Genomic DNA, 17,031 nt, shown 5'->3' with positions numbered 1-17,031 from the left:
AGGCAGCAAATACCATAAATCTGTCAAAAGTCTTGGATTTCAGCCATGCAGTGCAAAAATGGACATCCAATCCTACAGTGAGCAAGAAAGTCAGTTGGTATTCTTCCCCGGAGGGTGTCTGACATGGAGGAAGCAGCTTCTGCAGGCAAGAACATTCTAATATGCTGTGGGTGGGGGAGTGATGGGGGCTCCTGTATTTGGCATTTCTGTGAGCACTGGATAAAAGTAAGCTGGGAGTAGCAGCTGTGAGCAGGAACCCCACCCCAACTCTTGTCAATAGCAGTGAAGACCAGATTGATGTCCATAGCCTGGAAAAGGGATTTGCATTCCTACAGTCTCCGAGATTATATTTAGAACCTGCATACCGCATCTTCCTCTCCTTGTCCGTTATCCACCCCGGGTGCATACTTCCAGGGTTACTGATCTTGTTGTATGTCGATCAAGTCACTGCTCAAGAGACGATGGGCTTTCTCGGTTAGTGAGACCTCCAGGGATGTATGGAAGATCAGAGCAACCATCTGACTGTGAGTTTTAAATTGCAAAGTGCTCTGATTTTTTGGGGACGAGGAGGAAGGGGGGGCGGGGAATGGTGACACCCTTCCCTCAGTGGACATTCACTGGTGATAATTGACGCCATTAGCTGCAAAAGTGGCCTAATAACAGGGGCATTTCAACTGAGTTGTGTTGAATAGGCAGAAACGTGACATTTGACAGTAAACACTCAGAGGTCCAAATGGCTCTATGAAGGATGGTAGAAGTGACTAAGGTGGGGACGAGATTATTGCCAGACTCTGTATGACCACATCATCCAAGATTGAAAGCTTTGAGGTATAAAATTCACTGAGACATCTCTTGCCTAAGAGACCACACGAGAGTTCACAAGACCACTGTTTTGCAGCAAAAGAGACAAAACAATGGCGTGCAACATATTAGTGCCGTTAACTTGTGAGATGGCATCATTCTCATTGCAGTATGAGGCTTCTGGTAATACAGGTTTTGTCCCAGAAAATAACAGATTGTTGGGAGTGTCAATGGATAGGTAGACCCCGCCTGTTTCCCTTTGCACTTTGCTAATCCCCTCTACTTCCCCCGTTCCCACCCTCATCCTTCCTTGGGTACATGAGGTGCCTGTTATACGTTTGTCTTTAAAACTCAATATAAAGTTACAAAGATGTTCTTCCCTATTTGCCAATGAAAGAACCTCAGCAATTTACTTTTATACTAGGTTGTGCTGGGGAATTTCCTGGAAGTCACCAGAAACCTCCTTGGTCTCGGAGAAGAGGCCTAGGTATTGAAAGGTCAACTTTTCGGACCCCCACACTCAAGCTGAGCCATGGCAGGGAAGGAGTGAAACTCTTCCTCTGAAGACAGCAGGCTCATCTTCTGTGAAAGGCAAGAGTGGTCCCTCTGCAGGAGGTCCAAATATGAAACCTAGACAGGCTGGAGCCACTAGGATAACAGTGCATACTCTTTTGAAAGCCTCTTGATATCTGAGGATTAAGAGGTAGGTGCACAGCTACACCCATAGGACCATCATCGGGCTGTTCCAAAGGCCTATAGGCTCGTTGTACGTTCAAGAAGTGAACTGATCACCTTTGGAATTCAGATGAGTTCCAAGGGCGAATTTTGGTGGATGGGCTTCTACTTCTTGAAAATTTCTCACCTGTGTGATGAGTAGAGATGCATGCTCAGACCGTCTGCTCTGATGCTGGCATTCGCCATGAGGACGACTATCAAGAGCAAGCCTTACTGCCATGCAATTTCCCACGGAGCCAGTGGCAGCTTGCACGGCTGGATGGAATGAGTGGCACTTTGCTTCCAGTTATGAAGAGAGCTGTTTTTTTTCTTTCAGACCATCACCACACCACATCTCTAGACTGGTAGAAAGGCTGTTAATGCCAAGAAGATTGCTTTAAACAACAACATATTTATGTGCAGGTATATATCTGAGCACTCCTCTTTGACAGGGAGATTCATGCATACTCCAAAGAGTTGGTGTTCACCACCAGCTACAGATAGCAGAAAGGGCATCCTACACAGAAACCCATGAAGTGAGCCCTTGGTTACAAGGATGGATGGACTGAGATGAACGTCAACTGATGTGACACCTGGTACCAATGTTCTGATATGTAGATCTGTAGGGAATGCCTGTGGAGCTGGAAGTGAGGTTCTGCTCCTTCACAGGATGTGGCTGTTAAGTTCCCTGGAGGACAGAATGCCGTTTGCCAGGCTCCTGAATTGCCTCTGTGCGTTGTGTGTTCATGTATTGCATGCAAGGATGATTTGGGGCAGTTGACTGAGGACTCTAGCTAGTCTTGAGCCTCATTTTCTAAACCAGACTTTGCATCCTCCTTTGTTACTGATCAGATGGCAGGCGACTACCAATGGATAGCAGTGGACCTTTGCTTTTTCAGGAAAGTCGCGTCCTAGGCCAGGATCTTGCTGAAATCTAGAGATAGGGCACTGAGAGAATGAACTAGTAAACTGGAAGCACTGTACTTCCCACCGTAAACTTGAAGTATTGCCTGTTTTCCTCCAGGATCTGGTTCGTGGAAGTGGAAATCCTAGAGATTCATGAGCACAGCCAGTCTGCTCTGGACAGCTGCCAGCACATGAGCAAATGCCAGGACTTTGAACTTCAGCAGGAGGAGGAACTGGTTTAGTTCATGAAAATCTAAAATGAAATGGAGTCCTCCCTTTTTCCTTAAAACGAAATTGCGGGGATAGTATTCCGTTTCCCCTTTCAGAAGGCAGAAGTGGCTCTTTTGCTCACCAAGAGCATCTCCACCTCCTGCAGATGTTGTTTGCTGCTGCTGGTGGCAGAGGTGGCCTGGATGGCGCGAACTAAGGCAACAGAAAACCATAGCGTTGTTCACCAAAATCAGTATACAAGGGTGAAATGGGTATTTGTGCCCACTTGCCCCAACACCCCACCCCCTCCCCAGGTACGTCCATATTACAGAAGAGGCCGCAGACTTCTGTGCAGTCTCTTCTGTACTACGGGTCAGTAGGGTCCACATTGGGCCTGTGCAATGTTCAGGACGTGAGGTGGTCCCTCATTTCCTTGATAGCATGGCCCATAAATATGAGAGAATTCCTTTACCTTTCTTGTCTTGGTAGTTATGCTACAGACACTAGGGCAAATAGGCTCTTGGGATGTGCACTAACTATGCTCCACCTAGGAAGTGTAACTCATGCAGAGCACACCGAGTATGCCTTTTGGAAGGGGGCACAGGAGTCCCACTCCACCCGTGTACAGGGAAGTACCTGCCCCTCCTGCGACATCATCGGAAGTAAACTAAAAAAAAAGATTGCTTATAGAAAACAAACATTATTGATCCTCCTGCAACATCACTGGAAGTAAAATAAAAATAGATTGTTCTTAGTAAACAAACATCAAACAGTAACAATGCTCATGTTGATTGATTAAAAAAAAAAAACAATACAATTCATCAGTAGCAGTAAAACCAGGTTTCTTGAAGCATGTGGTAAGGGAACCTCTTAGAGCATACGGTTACATCTTTAAAGGCTTGCGTCTGACTTCTCATCTCTGCATAATTTGCATACACTACAAAGGCAGCAAGATTTTTTTTATTTTTAGAAAATATGGGGGTAAAGCTTATGTAAACTCTGATCTTACCCTTCAAGCTGTTCAAGTATAATATGCTGTTCAGAATCGAGCCCTTTTGTTTGGAGAGTATTCCCTAACTGAATATGCAATGGTTTAAGCAAGTATACTCCTAATTAGAGTTAGACCAGGACATGACATTTCTCTTCAAGCCTTGATCAATACAACTACAAAGGAATAAATGTGACCTGGACCACTTTTGAGATGTAACACGGACGGTCCTCAATCTAAATTCCACATACAGAAAACATATAAAAAAGAAGGAATGGATATCAAAACTGGCCTCACAATCTAAAAAATAAAAAAGGGCAAATGTAGATGTTTTTGTTTTCATGTGCATATTTGGTGAGAAATATCGCGAGTATAAGGCCTTGCCAAAAAAAAAAAAAAAAAGTACCAAGGGACTTCCCAAAACCTACTTGTCAGAAGATGACCCTTTTATGTTGACCACGTCCTGAAGTATATTGCACAAGATTTTTGCCAATACCTTCCACAAGAGAAACAAAGTTCTCCTGAAGCCTCTTATCTCCTTTGTTTGATTGGTATTATTACCCCCCTGTAACCAGGAATATGAAACCAGCCCAGTCTTTTAAACTTATGTAAAAAAAAAAATAAGTCAAGAGGTCAACCCAGATATTGGGATCCTGACAAAAGAAATTGATTGTCACAAGTAAGGGAACAACTAAAAGTTAAGTAATAAGGTGTCTCTTACAGGCCTTAAGGACCAACTGAATATCAGCATTCAAATCGGAGGGGCTGACTGGAATAAATTCCAATTGCTGCTCCGGTGTCGACGTCCTGGCCGGTACATTATGCTCAAGCTACACTTCAGAATGATAGATAAACCACCTTCATCTGGTATGTGACACTTTTGAGGTTGACTGATTTCTCGCATGGTACATGACACCCGATTTGAAAATTTAGTGTGGTAAGTCCTTCCTATCACCTTAGTTAGGAGTTCCCTTCATTCTATCAGTGTGCTTTCTTCTTCTGTTTTTTCAGACGTTTTTATTCTGCGCTCAGCTGACCAGCTTTAAAGACTGGGTTAGGACCTGCTCATAAAGGTAGAAGTTGTTTTTGGCCTTGTGACATCCCCACTCAAATCAAACATGGCTTTTGGGCATTATTACTCTTTTACAGTGTCTGAATAGCTATAATGAAGTAAAAGGTTTGATATTCCTCAATAATATTTCACATACATTGTGGACATAATGATTCCACACTTCTAGTTCCATTTCACTCTTATTCTCTTGTTTCAAAAGAAAATCGATAAAAGGCGTGAAAAAGCTACTGCTGATTTGTTGACGAGCAGGAGTGTTTTTGGATCTATTTTTACTATCATAAAAGCAGGATCACGGTCACTTTCAATGCTAGTTACTAAGCAGAAATTCTCGACAGAGGTGGTTCTAAAATGGGATCAAGTTATACTCCAACCTTGAAACTTCAGTGGAAGTTATTTGGTTTAGTAGTTATCAGAAATGCAAGTCTTTTAGGGCCCTTTCCCCTAGAGCTATACATTCCACTTGTAATTAGTATGAAACTTCAGTTGACAGTGACCTGTTGACAAAAATGGATTTACTATACCTAACAGTGAATTGGAATGGTAAATTACCACCTGGAAATTACACATATTTTCACAAGGGGAATTAAAGCCCCAAGAACAAAAGATAATTCCCTGGGGGTTGCGATTGGGATTACTTACCAGAATAGACTGGATCCCTGTACACATTACATAAATAAACATTATGATTTTTGGAAAGAAACCCAAGTTTATGAGGTGGGTCTTTGGAGATTCTACAATCGAAATAGTTAAACAATAAAGCTATCTTGGGATCACATTCAACAGTAAGCTATCATGGTTAAACATCTAACCATCAGGAAGCATATGTCAGCCATGATCACTAAATCTGTCGGAAGATTTGCAAAATTGCTCAGCGGAAAAAAGCAATTAAGCCAACATTGAAAGTATTAAATATGAAATGTATCCCATACTTGTTATATGCTCCTCTACTGTTAGATCAGAAGATCATTGCCGACCTCGACAAAACATTTATGCAGTGTGTTCTAAACTTCATTCATCTTCGTACGGCCACTCCTCACTGTGTCATCAGGCTGGAACTATTTCTAAAATCTTTAACTTCACTCCATCACAGAAGTACCATGAACTACTTCTGTGATCTTGCTAGAGCAGATCCATCATCTCTGAAATGTTCAATTCATCAAGAAATGAGGGCAGCCATATATATTGATCTAGATTTGCAAGCTGTACCCTCAATCATGGGAAGATGTAAACTACCTGATGTAGAGTTGCTGATACTGTTACAACCCATGGCTTGGAAAAGTCTATTACATGGAATTTTCAATGCTAGCCAGAGGGACTCTGACTTAGCTCCGGTCAAACTATATAATCATATTGACTTTGTTTTTTAAACCTTTTCCTTGCAGTGTCAAGAGTATCTTGGTTCAAACCTGCCCGGGTATGTTAAGATGAAGGTTTTAAGATTCTGTTTTATATTCAAATTTATTAATTTGAAGGGAAATGGAACCCAGTGTTCAAAAATAACACTGCTTGTCGACGTCGTGGACACATAACAGAATCCTTCCTTCATATTTGATGTATTTGCCCCAGACTTTTACATTTAAGAAGAAAGTACTTAAGGCCCATGTTCAGTAAAGCAAATCTTAGATTATCTGTGGAGGCTTTTAGATACTGTTTTAGTCTTAGAGAGGATTATGCAATATTATTGCTAACAACATTTTTGGATCAGGCTTATAAAATATTATCTACTTGATTTTGGTATCTGAGTTTATACTCTTTTGCAAATTCTCACTGTTTCTACATTTAAGTACTCCATCATCATAATTGACCATAAATGATAGGTTTCTGCAATTTTCATGGAATTTTTTCATTTTCTATCATTTATTTCAGTTTCCAAATGTCATAACTCTGCTATGACATAGCAACAGTTGACAATAAAAACTCGTTGCCAACTGTTGCTATGTCATAAAGGCCTTGCAGGCCAGGTTGACAGGGCTCTCGGAGAGCCTATCAGCACAGCTTAGCTAGGCTGCTTTGACTGAAATCAGAAAGCAAAGCTCCAACAGAAGGAAGGAAAGGCAGGGGTTGGTCACAGAAGGCAAGTACGTTTTATATATATATATATATATATATATATATATATATATATATATATATATATATATATATATACACACACACATATAATCCTAATCTTTTGGACAGGGATACATATGAGCAATGTTCCCTTTAAGGTGCGCGCGTGCGCGCAGGATGTCTTTTCCCACCGCGCACACACCTTTACAAAGCGCCCAGGTCACAGGAGTTTTATTAGCTTTGTCTGGCTGGAGGGCACCGGGCTGCATTCAGGGCAATAAAACATGCTTATCAGCAGGCTGGCTGGCTGAGGTGATCGCTTGCTAGATAAAATGTTTATTTTGAGGGCATTGTGTTCTCTCCAGTGCGTAATTTGTAAATAAAAAAACTTGCCAGTGCCTAAAGCCCTCTTCGTAAACATGCGGCTGCTTCAATTAAAAGTGCAAACACAGAATACTAAGGCAGCATAATACTGAAGCCATCTCGGGCCTCTTCAATCCATTTAAATCCAGTCCCTGGCCCTTCAGCTCACTCGTGCAGCTTTCTGTTTTCTCCCACTGTGACTCTTTTTTGTTTTTCTTTTCCACCTATCTTTCCCATATGTGTCTTTTACTCGCCGTAAATGCTTGAGTAAGAAAAATAAGCATCGGCCCTCAAAAATAGGAAACTACAAGTAAAACGTTTATCTTAAATAAAAAAAGGTGCCAGTGCCCAAAGAGCTGCTGCAATTAAAAGTGCTGCTTATAGGTACATTTCAAAGTACATTTCACCGGCTTTATGACTGGAATTTCGTTCTTCCGTCACATTTTAAACGTTTTGTGCAAAAGCAAGAGGATGTGCTGTTTCAACTTTGAACTTTGAGGCTGGGACAGTGTTTAAGTCTGGAGGCTCAACATCCTGTGATTTTGGGAAAGGTGCTTAGTTTCTCCATGACTTAAAATAAATGTCTCTGTCTATAAAGCTACTGGTGCTCGTGTAAACCACATTAACTATATGCAGTTACAAATTCGAATGTGCAGGAGCATCCTTTGACAAACCATACCTGTGTTTCCAATATCACACTGTAAGGGTAAAAAACACTTTTAATCACACACTGGGAGAGAAAAAAGAATTATTAACAGTGAAGAAAATACTAAAAGCTGAACACTCAAAAGGTCTTTCTTTAGGTAAAGCATTTCACATATTTCTTTTTGCATTTTCTGTGGAGAATGGCTTGTCTCTTTGGAGCCCCTCGCCAGCTCCCAGAGGAATACCTGGAATGCAGAGCAGGCCTCGGAAGTGCAGTCTGTGTTTGCTTACAAAAACAAGCTTGGCAGTTCTTGTTTACCAGCACCCTCATTGCACAAAATTGAAGAATAGCTCTGGCTAAACACTTATAAGGTTCCAAAGCCAAGACCTAAAGGCAATGTCAGTGCTTCATGCACTACTGCTGTGCAGTATCTGCGCTGTGTATGAGGGAAGCTTGCACTGCAGCCTGAACTGTATGTGTGCTGTGTGTGACGGAAGCTTGCACTGCTACCTGTGCTGTATCTGCACTGTGTATGAGGGAAGCTTGCACTGCTGCTGCCTGTGCTGTATCTGCTCAGTGTGAGAGAAACGTGCAGTGCTGTAACTGTGCTGTGTGTGGGGAATATTGTTCTGCTGTTCTGCTGCTGTACTGTATCTGATGTGAGTAAAGGAAGCTTGCACTGCTGTTGTGCTGTACCTGTGCTGTGTGTGATGGAAGCTTGCACTGCTGTTGTGCTGTACCTGTGTTGTGTGTGAAGGAAGCTTGCACTGGTGCTGTGCTGTATATGTGCTGTGTGTGAGGGAAGGTTGCACTACTGCTGCCTGTGCTGTAGCTGCTATGTGTGAGGGAAGCTTACACTGCTGCTGTATCGGTGCTGTGGGTGAGGGAAGCCTGTACTGCTGCTGTGCTGTATTTGCTGTGTGTGAGGGATGCTTGCCCTGCTGCACTGTGTGAGGGAAGCTTGCACTGCTGCTGCCTATGAAGATCTGGTCTGTGTAAGGGAAGCTTGCATTGCTGCTGTGCTGTATCTGCTGTGTGTGAGGGAACCGTGCACCACTGCTGCCTGTACTGTATCTGCGTTGTGTGAGGGAAGCTTAGACTTCTGCCTGTGCAGTATCTGTTGTGTGTGAGGGAAGCTTGTATGGTACATTCTGTGAGGGAAGCTTGCATAGTACCTTCTATGTGAGGGAAGCTTGCATTGTATCTTCTCAGTTAAGATATAAACTACCTATTCCTCTCTATCTTCCTTTCTATGTATTCTATGCAGCTCTCACCCATATATTTTCACCATGCCACATAATTGTACTACACAAATACACTCAGTACCACACAATTTCACACCGCACAATTCCACAAGTAACAATTCAAATACAAACCACAAATTTCGACTCCACACCACATACATCCTCTACACTCCAAATCAAAACACATAAATAAAAGACATTGTCATTTACCACACAAACAGCTTGCACTCTTGCCAATGCAAGACCTATTGTATTGCAAATACTTGTTATATAATGTCCTTCTAATTGACTGATTTGGATAATCAGAATGCCTAGCTTTAATAACATGCTGCAAAACCGGAGAACACAAGAAGGATAAGTGCCAAATGCTGTACTCTGTACTGCAGGTCACAGATTAGGTAGCTGGTTATTGTCAGGAATACCCAGGGTTATGGATGGGCTAAAGTCACTGTCCGCATTAACGATCCTGGACTAAGCAAACTATGCCTTAATGTTGTCTGTTTGTTGAGCCCCCGCTGTGACTTCAGTTTGTAAGATGCACTATATTCAGGGCCACTAAAATTATGCAATTGTGTGGCCGCAGCATTTTTGTATAATTATAGATTTTCCACATAAACAAAAATCTGCATCCAAAATACATTGTTTATAGCTCAAACGGTTTGAATATTACTAAAACCCACCACCACATGAAGACGTGGAGTGGAAGGCCGTTCTTGTCACCTTTCTGTTGCTTGCTGTGAGTGCATGTGGTAGTGCCTGCGTCTTGCTTGGGAGACTCTGTTGTGTACAGTAAAGGGCTTGGAGCCTGCCTGTCACTTACTTTTTGTTGGCTTGCGTGGCACTCTTCTCTACAGTCTTGTAATTCATCACTAGAAGCCAAGCATCATTTGCTTTCCTCTGTGTGGAGCAGGTACCAAGCACTGATTGATTCAACTTAATCTGTGCCCCTTCGCTGCTCCTGATGTGAACGAGATACTATTTTCTTCTTTTTAACTTCTAATGCCCTGCCTTTTTTGCTTCAGTGGTAAAACAAAGCTATGGCAAATGCCAATGATCTTGGTAGTTATGCGCTGCGCTCGCGTGAATGGTTAATTTCTTGGTGCACGTATCCTTAGCTGCAGCGCACAGAGACCTTACGCTGCTGCACACAGTGGAAAAAAATTAGAGGGAACATTGCATATGAGGCTATTTATATATGGCTATTCCATCACTCCTCTGCCCTTGTGTAGCAGTTGAAAGCAGTGGCAGATGAGTTTGGGGGCCATACATAACCAGTGACTTACAGGAAATATTTCACTGAGGAGTTCTGAGTGACACCATAGACACCTGAAGCTTCGCTCTCGTCTATTTGATGTCACTCAGAACCCCTTGGTGAAAAACATCCCCGTAATTCACTGTTACCCATCTATAATTCTATTTCTTATTACACAGACTTGCAGGGACGCTAGCTGGAGTAGTCACCTCAGGAATCGCCACAGACTTATGTCAGTCTCCTTCGTGCAAGTCACCACTATGTTTCACAATAGGACCCCACCTCTGGAGGGACAGACAAGAGCAGAAAGGAGAGAGGCCACATGATGGAGCACATTTTTCAGCTGCCATACATAAGACATACAGGAGAGGGGCTCCCAGAGGCATGCAAGTCCTGACACCAATGATGTGCAGTGAAGGGAACAACATTCTTAAGGCCATGTTCTTTTGGAAGAGGTGTGGATGAGGTAAGGTAGAACAGTAGAGTTCTCACAAATGGGACTTAGAGCAGCTACCTGAATCTTACTATAGCAACACCTGTCCCAGTTTTATAGATCAGACAGAAGATGCTACACATGCCTGATATTTCCTTTCATCTGCAATTATAGTAACATTATGGTTCATAAATGGATGTTTTGAATGATTCGTTTTTAGGCTTGACTGTCTGCTAGTGTTAGGAGCAGGTTTTATTTTGATATCTGTAACATGAAATCCTAATAAGAGTTCTCTGATACAGAAACATCACTCTGTAGTTTAGACTTTATAGTGTAAGCTCATGTTAGACTGAATACACCATATCCATTTTCATCTGCTCTGTCCACCTCTGTTCAATTGGTTCAGTGGGAGATTTATACTGGGTTTGATGTATCCTCCTAGGCCTAATGGGGCAAACCAGACAAAGGGACTTCATTCCCCAGCAACCATCTCCACAAGAAGTTAAATCATGGAAGCATTCATCTCTAGAACAAATTACATCACTGCAGTTACCAGCTTTCATCTCTACATGAAGTAACCTCATTAGTTTCCAGCCAAAAACATTTTTAATAGAAGAAGCTGGTTATACAGACTTCATCCCCAGAATCCATCACTACAAGAAGTGACATGATATGTGTTCCCAGCATCCATCTCTGTATGAAGTGACATATTTGGTTTCCCACCAGAAGAATTTAGAAAAAGTTAGGCATACATAATTCATTACTGAGCATCAATATCCATGTGAAAGTGACATCACTGTGGTTGCCACTATCTCTCTATAGGAAAATAAACAGACTCCATTCCCTAACATAATCTCTAGAGGAAGTAAGATCAGTGCATTTGTGGTGTCCATCTCCAAGAAAGTGACATCAGTTCCTGCCTCCTCCCTATTTCAATCACACCTTTGGGCATCCCACCACCCAACTGTCATTAGCAAAGGGCCTGCACAGACAAAGAAGGGCATTAGGCCAGAACACCTCCTCCACTGCAACATACAAGGTGAGACTTCATCATGTCCCTCATAAGACTGCCACTCACTCAAACTACCAAGCACACCCTCTATTTCACTCAACAGTGCCTGCTATGCACCATTCCCTAGCACAAACTTAACACACTCTTTATCAAAGAAACATAGCTTATCATTACACATGTTAAGTATCCTTTTTTCCACATGCTACCTCATCCTGTGTCTGGACCATACTATAGGAATGGGGAAAGGTTCAATAAGCCCTCCTCTCCTACACCTAAGGCAAGCAGGCAACACTCCTCTATGGAGCTCCTGACATGCCACTTTCCAGCCGCTGAGACTCAGTACACCACCTTCTACCTCACCTACACTCCTTCTGGACAGAACAAAGACTTCATAGACAAATTCTCTGACCTCTTCACCACCTCATCCATCTAACACACCCACACCACCATCCCCTGTGATTTCAACCTCCCAGACCACTTAAGCATCAAAACTACATCCTCCTCAACCTCATTGACATGAGCTACATGGTGCAGCATGTCTCTCAGTCAACACACGCCAATACCACCTCTGGTCTGTGTTTTCTCAACATCACCAACTTCCAATAAATAACTCCCATGCCCCAGGACTAGACAGAGCACCTTTCAATCCCCATGAATCTGCTCAACATCCCACTAATACATTCATGTAAATCCAAAAGACAGCAACAAATCTTTAGGCAACCTAAAGATACAACTCATCTCATGCCCTGCCTCCCTCACCCTCAACACCCTTCTAATGTCTTTAGTCCAACTAAAACATAAATGTGCAAGTCAAAGCCTTCAGCATCCATATGGACAACAAATGCTTCATCTGCAGGCCAAAAAGTAAAGGGAAGTAAACCAGAACCCGTGCTGACCATATGCAAGTGAAGTCCCTTTGTGATAAACTCATCACAAAAGACAAAGCCATGCACTATACCAACACCATCAATGAAGCTTCCAAGAGAGCCATAACAATCTTCAAATCAATCAAGCATTTCCTTAACCCCTTTGCCCGACCCTCCTATTCCATACTCCATGGAGAATTGCAAAGTGTTCAACCAACCACTTGTTCGTTGCAGAAATACATAAGTTCTGACAGCACGTCAGCAACACCAAACTTAAATCTCCAATGACATTTACTATTACCTTCTGTAACCAGTAATGATCATCATTCAACCCCCTGTCTCAAAAACCTTGCCTATATCCTCAACTTCCTCACAGCCACCATGTATGAAGATGATGTTGTATCCTTGTCCTTAATCAAAGCCCTCTATGGAGACGCTATTTCACCCTACTCATCTATTATGCACTTCTCTTCCCTGAAGCTCTCAAGACAGGCCAGATCCTCACATTCTTTAAGAAACTCAAACGTAACCCTTACGACCTTGACAACCACTGGCCCATCATTGATCTACCCTTTTTTTTCCGTCATAGATCTTTTTATTCAGTTTTTTACATCTTAATCCTCTTTACTACATACATTTTGGAAATAACAAATAGCGAGGAGAAATACATTCCCAACAGATATTGTTTCCATCAGTCCACTTATGAACGCACAGTACACTTCTGTCTGCAGTGAGTTCAATTAGATTGTACGGACGCGAGAAGGAAACATGACCACGATAGCGGAAGTCCCCCAGTGCGCTGAGCAGAGGATCATGTGCTAGTGGAGAATGACAAGTCAGTCCTGGTATTTCCATAATGCTTATCCAATCATATCAGTACAGTTGTAGCATAAAGAGTAGATTACCTGTTCCATTATTTACTTTTTTTATGTAACTTGGCACAACAGTTTGTAACAACAGTAGATTCAACAATTATAACCAGAGCCTATACCTATAATCTCGCTCATACTTCGTTTCCCGCTTCACATCTCACCTCTTCCATTTAGATACCCCTGCACCTTGGCTACAGAGCCAGGCAGGGGCGGAATCCTTCAATGTTCTGCAATTCCTTCCAATGGGATTATAGGCTGATCATCCAGAAACCTCTTATCTGTGCAACATGCCCCCGACTCGCCCTCAGACTCGCTTTGCAACGTCTTAAGTTCTGTTAGCATGCTGTCCCAACTAGAGGAATAGTGAGTATTTGTCCAGCCCCAGATTATCCTCCTTGGGCAGCGCCCACACCAAGAAGGAGAGCAGCCATGGCATCAGGGAGGGGGGTTCTGAGGCCTTCCATCTAGAGTGAAAGGTGCACACACCATTTTGCATGGGCCCTCCTGGGTGGCACAATACATGCTGCATCCCATGGGGGAACCCCAATGTACCAATGCCCTTGGTACCTAAGTACCATATACTAGGGTAGAGAGCACCAACACTGGGGTCGTGGTTATTAGGATCCCAGTGTACTACAGTTCAGACACACTGATACCAGGCAAAAAGCCTATGCCAGAAAAATGCTACTTTCCTACACTTCCTAAAAGTGAAAATGCGATGTGGCACACAGTCTGTGTACCATGTCCCCTAAACACTACATGTAATATTTGTATGTCACCCCTACAGCCATAAGGCAGGGTGCATTATATTCCATGTGTAGGCATATCTGCAAGAGCAGATATGCCCCTTCTTTGTCGATTCTTAGACATAGTAAGTGCACAGGGAACCCATTTTAAGTACATATGCTGGACACTGGTCAATACGAGTTACACAGCTACATGATGGCTTTACTGAAAATAGGGATATTTGGTTTTGCATTCTGGAGATCAGAAACAAAGCCTGCTCAGGCAGGGGTGTTATACACCCCTCCCCACAGGATGACCTACATTCCAAGGCAGGAGCTTCAAAGAAGCCCACCGCCTTTGGTATGCACAACTGGCCTTCCTCAGAGGGAGTTGCCAACCCCCAGGGCACAGGGCCCACTTGGCACCTGGACAGGTGGGAAAATTAGCTATGCAGGAGACATGTCTCATCTCTAGACTGAATGCCAGCCTGAAGTGGACACAGCCTAGGAAATGTCACCATCTTGTGAGTGGTGACATTTAGGACCTCCAGACAGAGTTAGGCCCTATCCCCACAGGAAGGGAGCAACTAGGGGATGTAGTGACCCCAAGGATAGGTAGCCCATTGACTACTACCCTTCACTTCCCTTAACGCCCCCTAAATTGAGTATTTAGAGGACCCCCTGATACCAGGTAAACAGATCTTCGTTGGACACAAAACAAGGGGACAAGAAGCCTGCTGAATCTAAGAACCGCGGAGCATGACGGACTTGGCGCCAACCCTGCTAGCCTGCCTCTTGCACCTGGCTCTGGAGGAGCAACTGATCTGTTCTGCTGCTGCGGCATCCAAGAAACTGGGGGGGACCAGCAGTGCTTCACAAATCGAAAAGAAGAACTCCCTTGGAGTAGAAGAGCTGCTCCCCTGCATCTGCAGGCACACAAGAAAGAACTGTGAGGACCGGGACCGCCAAAAACCTGACACTAGGCATCACCACTGCACCAAGCTGCCTAGCCTGAGCTGAAGTGGGTCAAAGGTGTCAGCGTGGTCCCCAGGCCCTCCAGAGACAAAGTCCACCCAATCTTGCCCTCTGTGGACTTCCCGATGGTATCTGCAGCCTGATTCTGCAGACCCTCATTCACCGCAACTGCCTCTGATGATAGAGACCTGATGGTCCACTGCACCCAGATGCACCGGACCGAGGGGAAGAGGACTACTGGTGTTCCTTCAGCCCCGAGGCTCATGAAACTCTAGCCCACTTGTTGGTTCGGATGGACTGAACCCCCAGTCCCCACCTGCAGCATATTTCTGTGGGCCCCATCCACCGCAGCCGTTTCCAGTGACGATAAACCAGACGGTCCACACCACCTCTGCAACCGGACGCCCCGGGCCAAGACGTACAGAACAAGACCAGAGCCCCCTCAGTGGTATACCTGGACTGGACTCTCAGTTTGTGGCAGGACTGATCCAAATAGACTTACCCGGGACACCCAGTGTTGAACTGTACCAATTCACCTGGCCGCCCCAGTGCCGCCCGAAGTGACCTGTTGGTGTGGCCTTGGACCTTGCCCCATACTTACCCCAAGTGCAAGGGATTGGTCCCATAACTGCATCTGAAAAATGTACTGTCAACTTTTGCAAACTCTAAAAATTCCTAACTTGAAAAGTACTCGCCTGATTCCGGTGATCTAGGTATAAAGGTTTATATAAAGGTATGTTATTTTTTTTATAAATTGGTGTCGGATTTCTTTATTGAGTGTGTTTCTCACTTAATGTATGAGTTTTGCCTTACATGCTGAGCACTACCCTCTGATATGCCTAACTGCTCGACCACACTACCCTAAAGGAGAGCGTTTGGGATATCATTTGTGCCTCTGTGTTACCTCTGGGGATTGCTTGGACTCTTTGCACAGTGTACCTCATTTTAGTCCAGTATATGAAGAGCCAGCTTCCTACACATGCTTCCAAGTTTTTAAAGGTTGCAATCACTTGCTGGTTTCCCAGTGCTCCACTTTGTCCACTCTCATCTTCAATATCTACAGGGAGCCCCTTAGGGCTTTACTCTCAGATACATGAAAGTTTACAGTATGTCAAGGATACACAACTATATTTGAAGTTCTTCTCTACTTTAGGCATCCAAATCCTCAAGCACTGCTTGAATTTCAACCAGACCTTGATGCCCAGCACCTACCTGAAACTTAAACCCACCAAAATAGAATTCTTGTTGCTTACCACAAACAGCTATCAACTAATTCAAGCTTGGCTCAGTGATGGAAACATGGATGGATTCAAATCCCCTCCTTTCACCGACTGCCAAGACTCTCGGATTCACCATGGACATCAATCTTACACTGAAAGAACATATGACTTAAAAATGAAGATGACCTGATACCAGCTCTCTCTATTAAAGGAAGTGAAATAATGTCCTCTGGTTGCCCTTGCCAGCCCACACCTTCTTCAAAACTAGCTGCATCACCTACAAAGCCATCATGGCCGGTATCCTGTCTATCTGTCTGATAAGATCACCATTTCCTGTGGCTCTCAGCACGACCAGCCAGGATACTGCCCCAAAGGAGATGAAGAAGTTCAAAAAGTAAAAAACAAGCGTTCTCTATTTATCCATCCAGGCTCTCTAATGGTATCCCTGTATCCATTAGGATTGGCCGAACCCTTTTACAATTTATCTGAGTGAATACACCCGTCTTTAATAACTACCCTGATGCAGTAACAGTCCACTTTCACTCTCTGAAACTAACTATTCCTCCAATCACACATTTGTGTCTTTGCATTGGACCCTGTACAGTGCTCCACTGCTCTTCGACTAGCTTACTGTTATCACATACATCAATATAAGATACACGATCTTCAATTAGATAACT

This window comes from Pleurodeles waltl, chromosome 1_2 (genome assembly GCF_031143425.1).
Source record: "Pleurodeles waltl isolate 20211129_DDA chromosome 1_2, aPleWal1.hap1.20221129, whole genome shotgun sequence".
NCBI classification, from domain to species: Eukaryota; Metazoa; Chordata; class Amphibia; order Caudata; family Salamandridae; genus Pleurodeles; species Pleurodeles waltl.
This window is presented reverse-complemented; position numbering follows the sequence as displayed.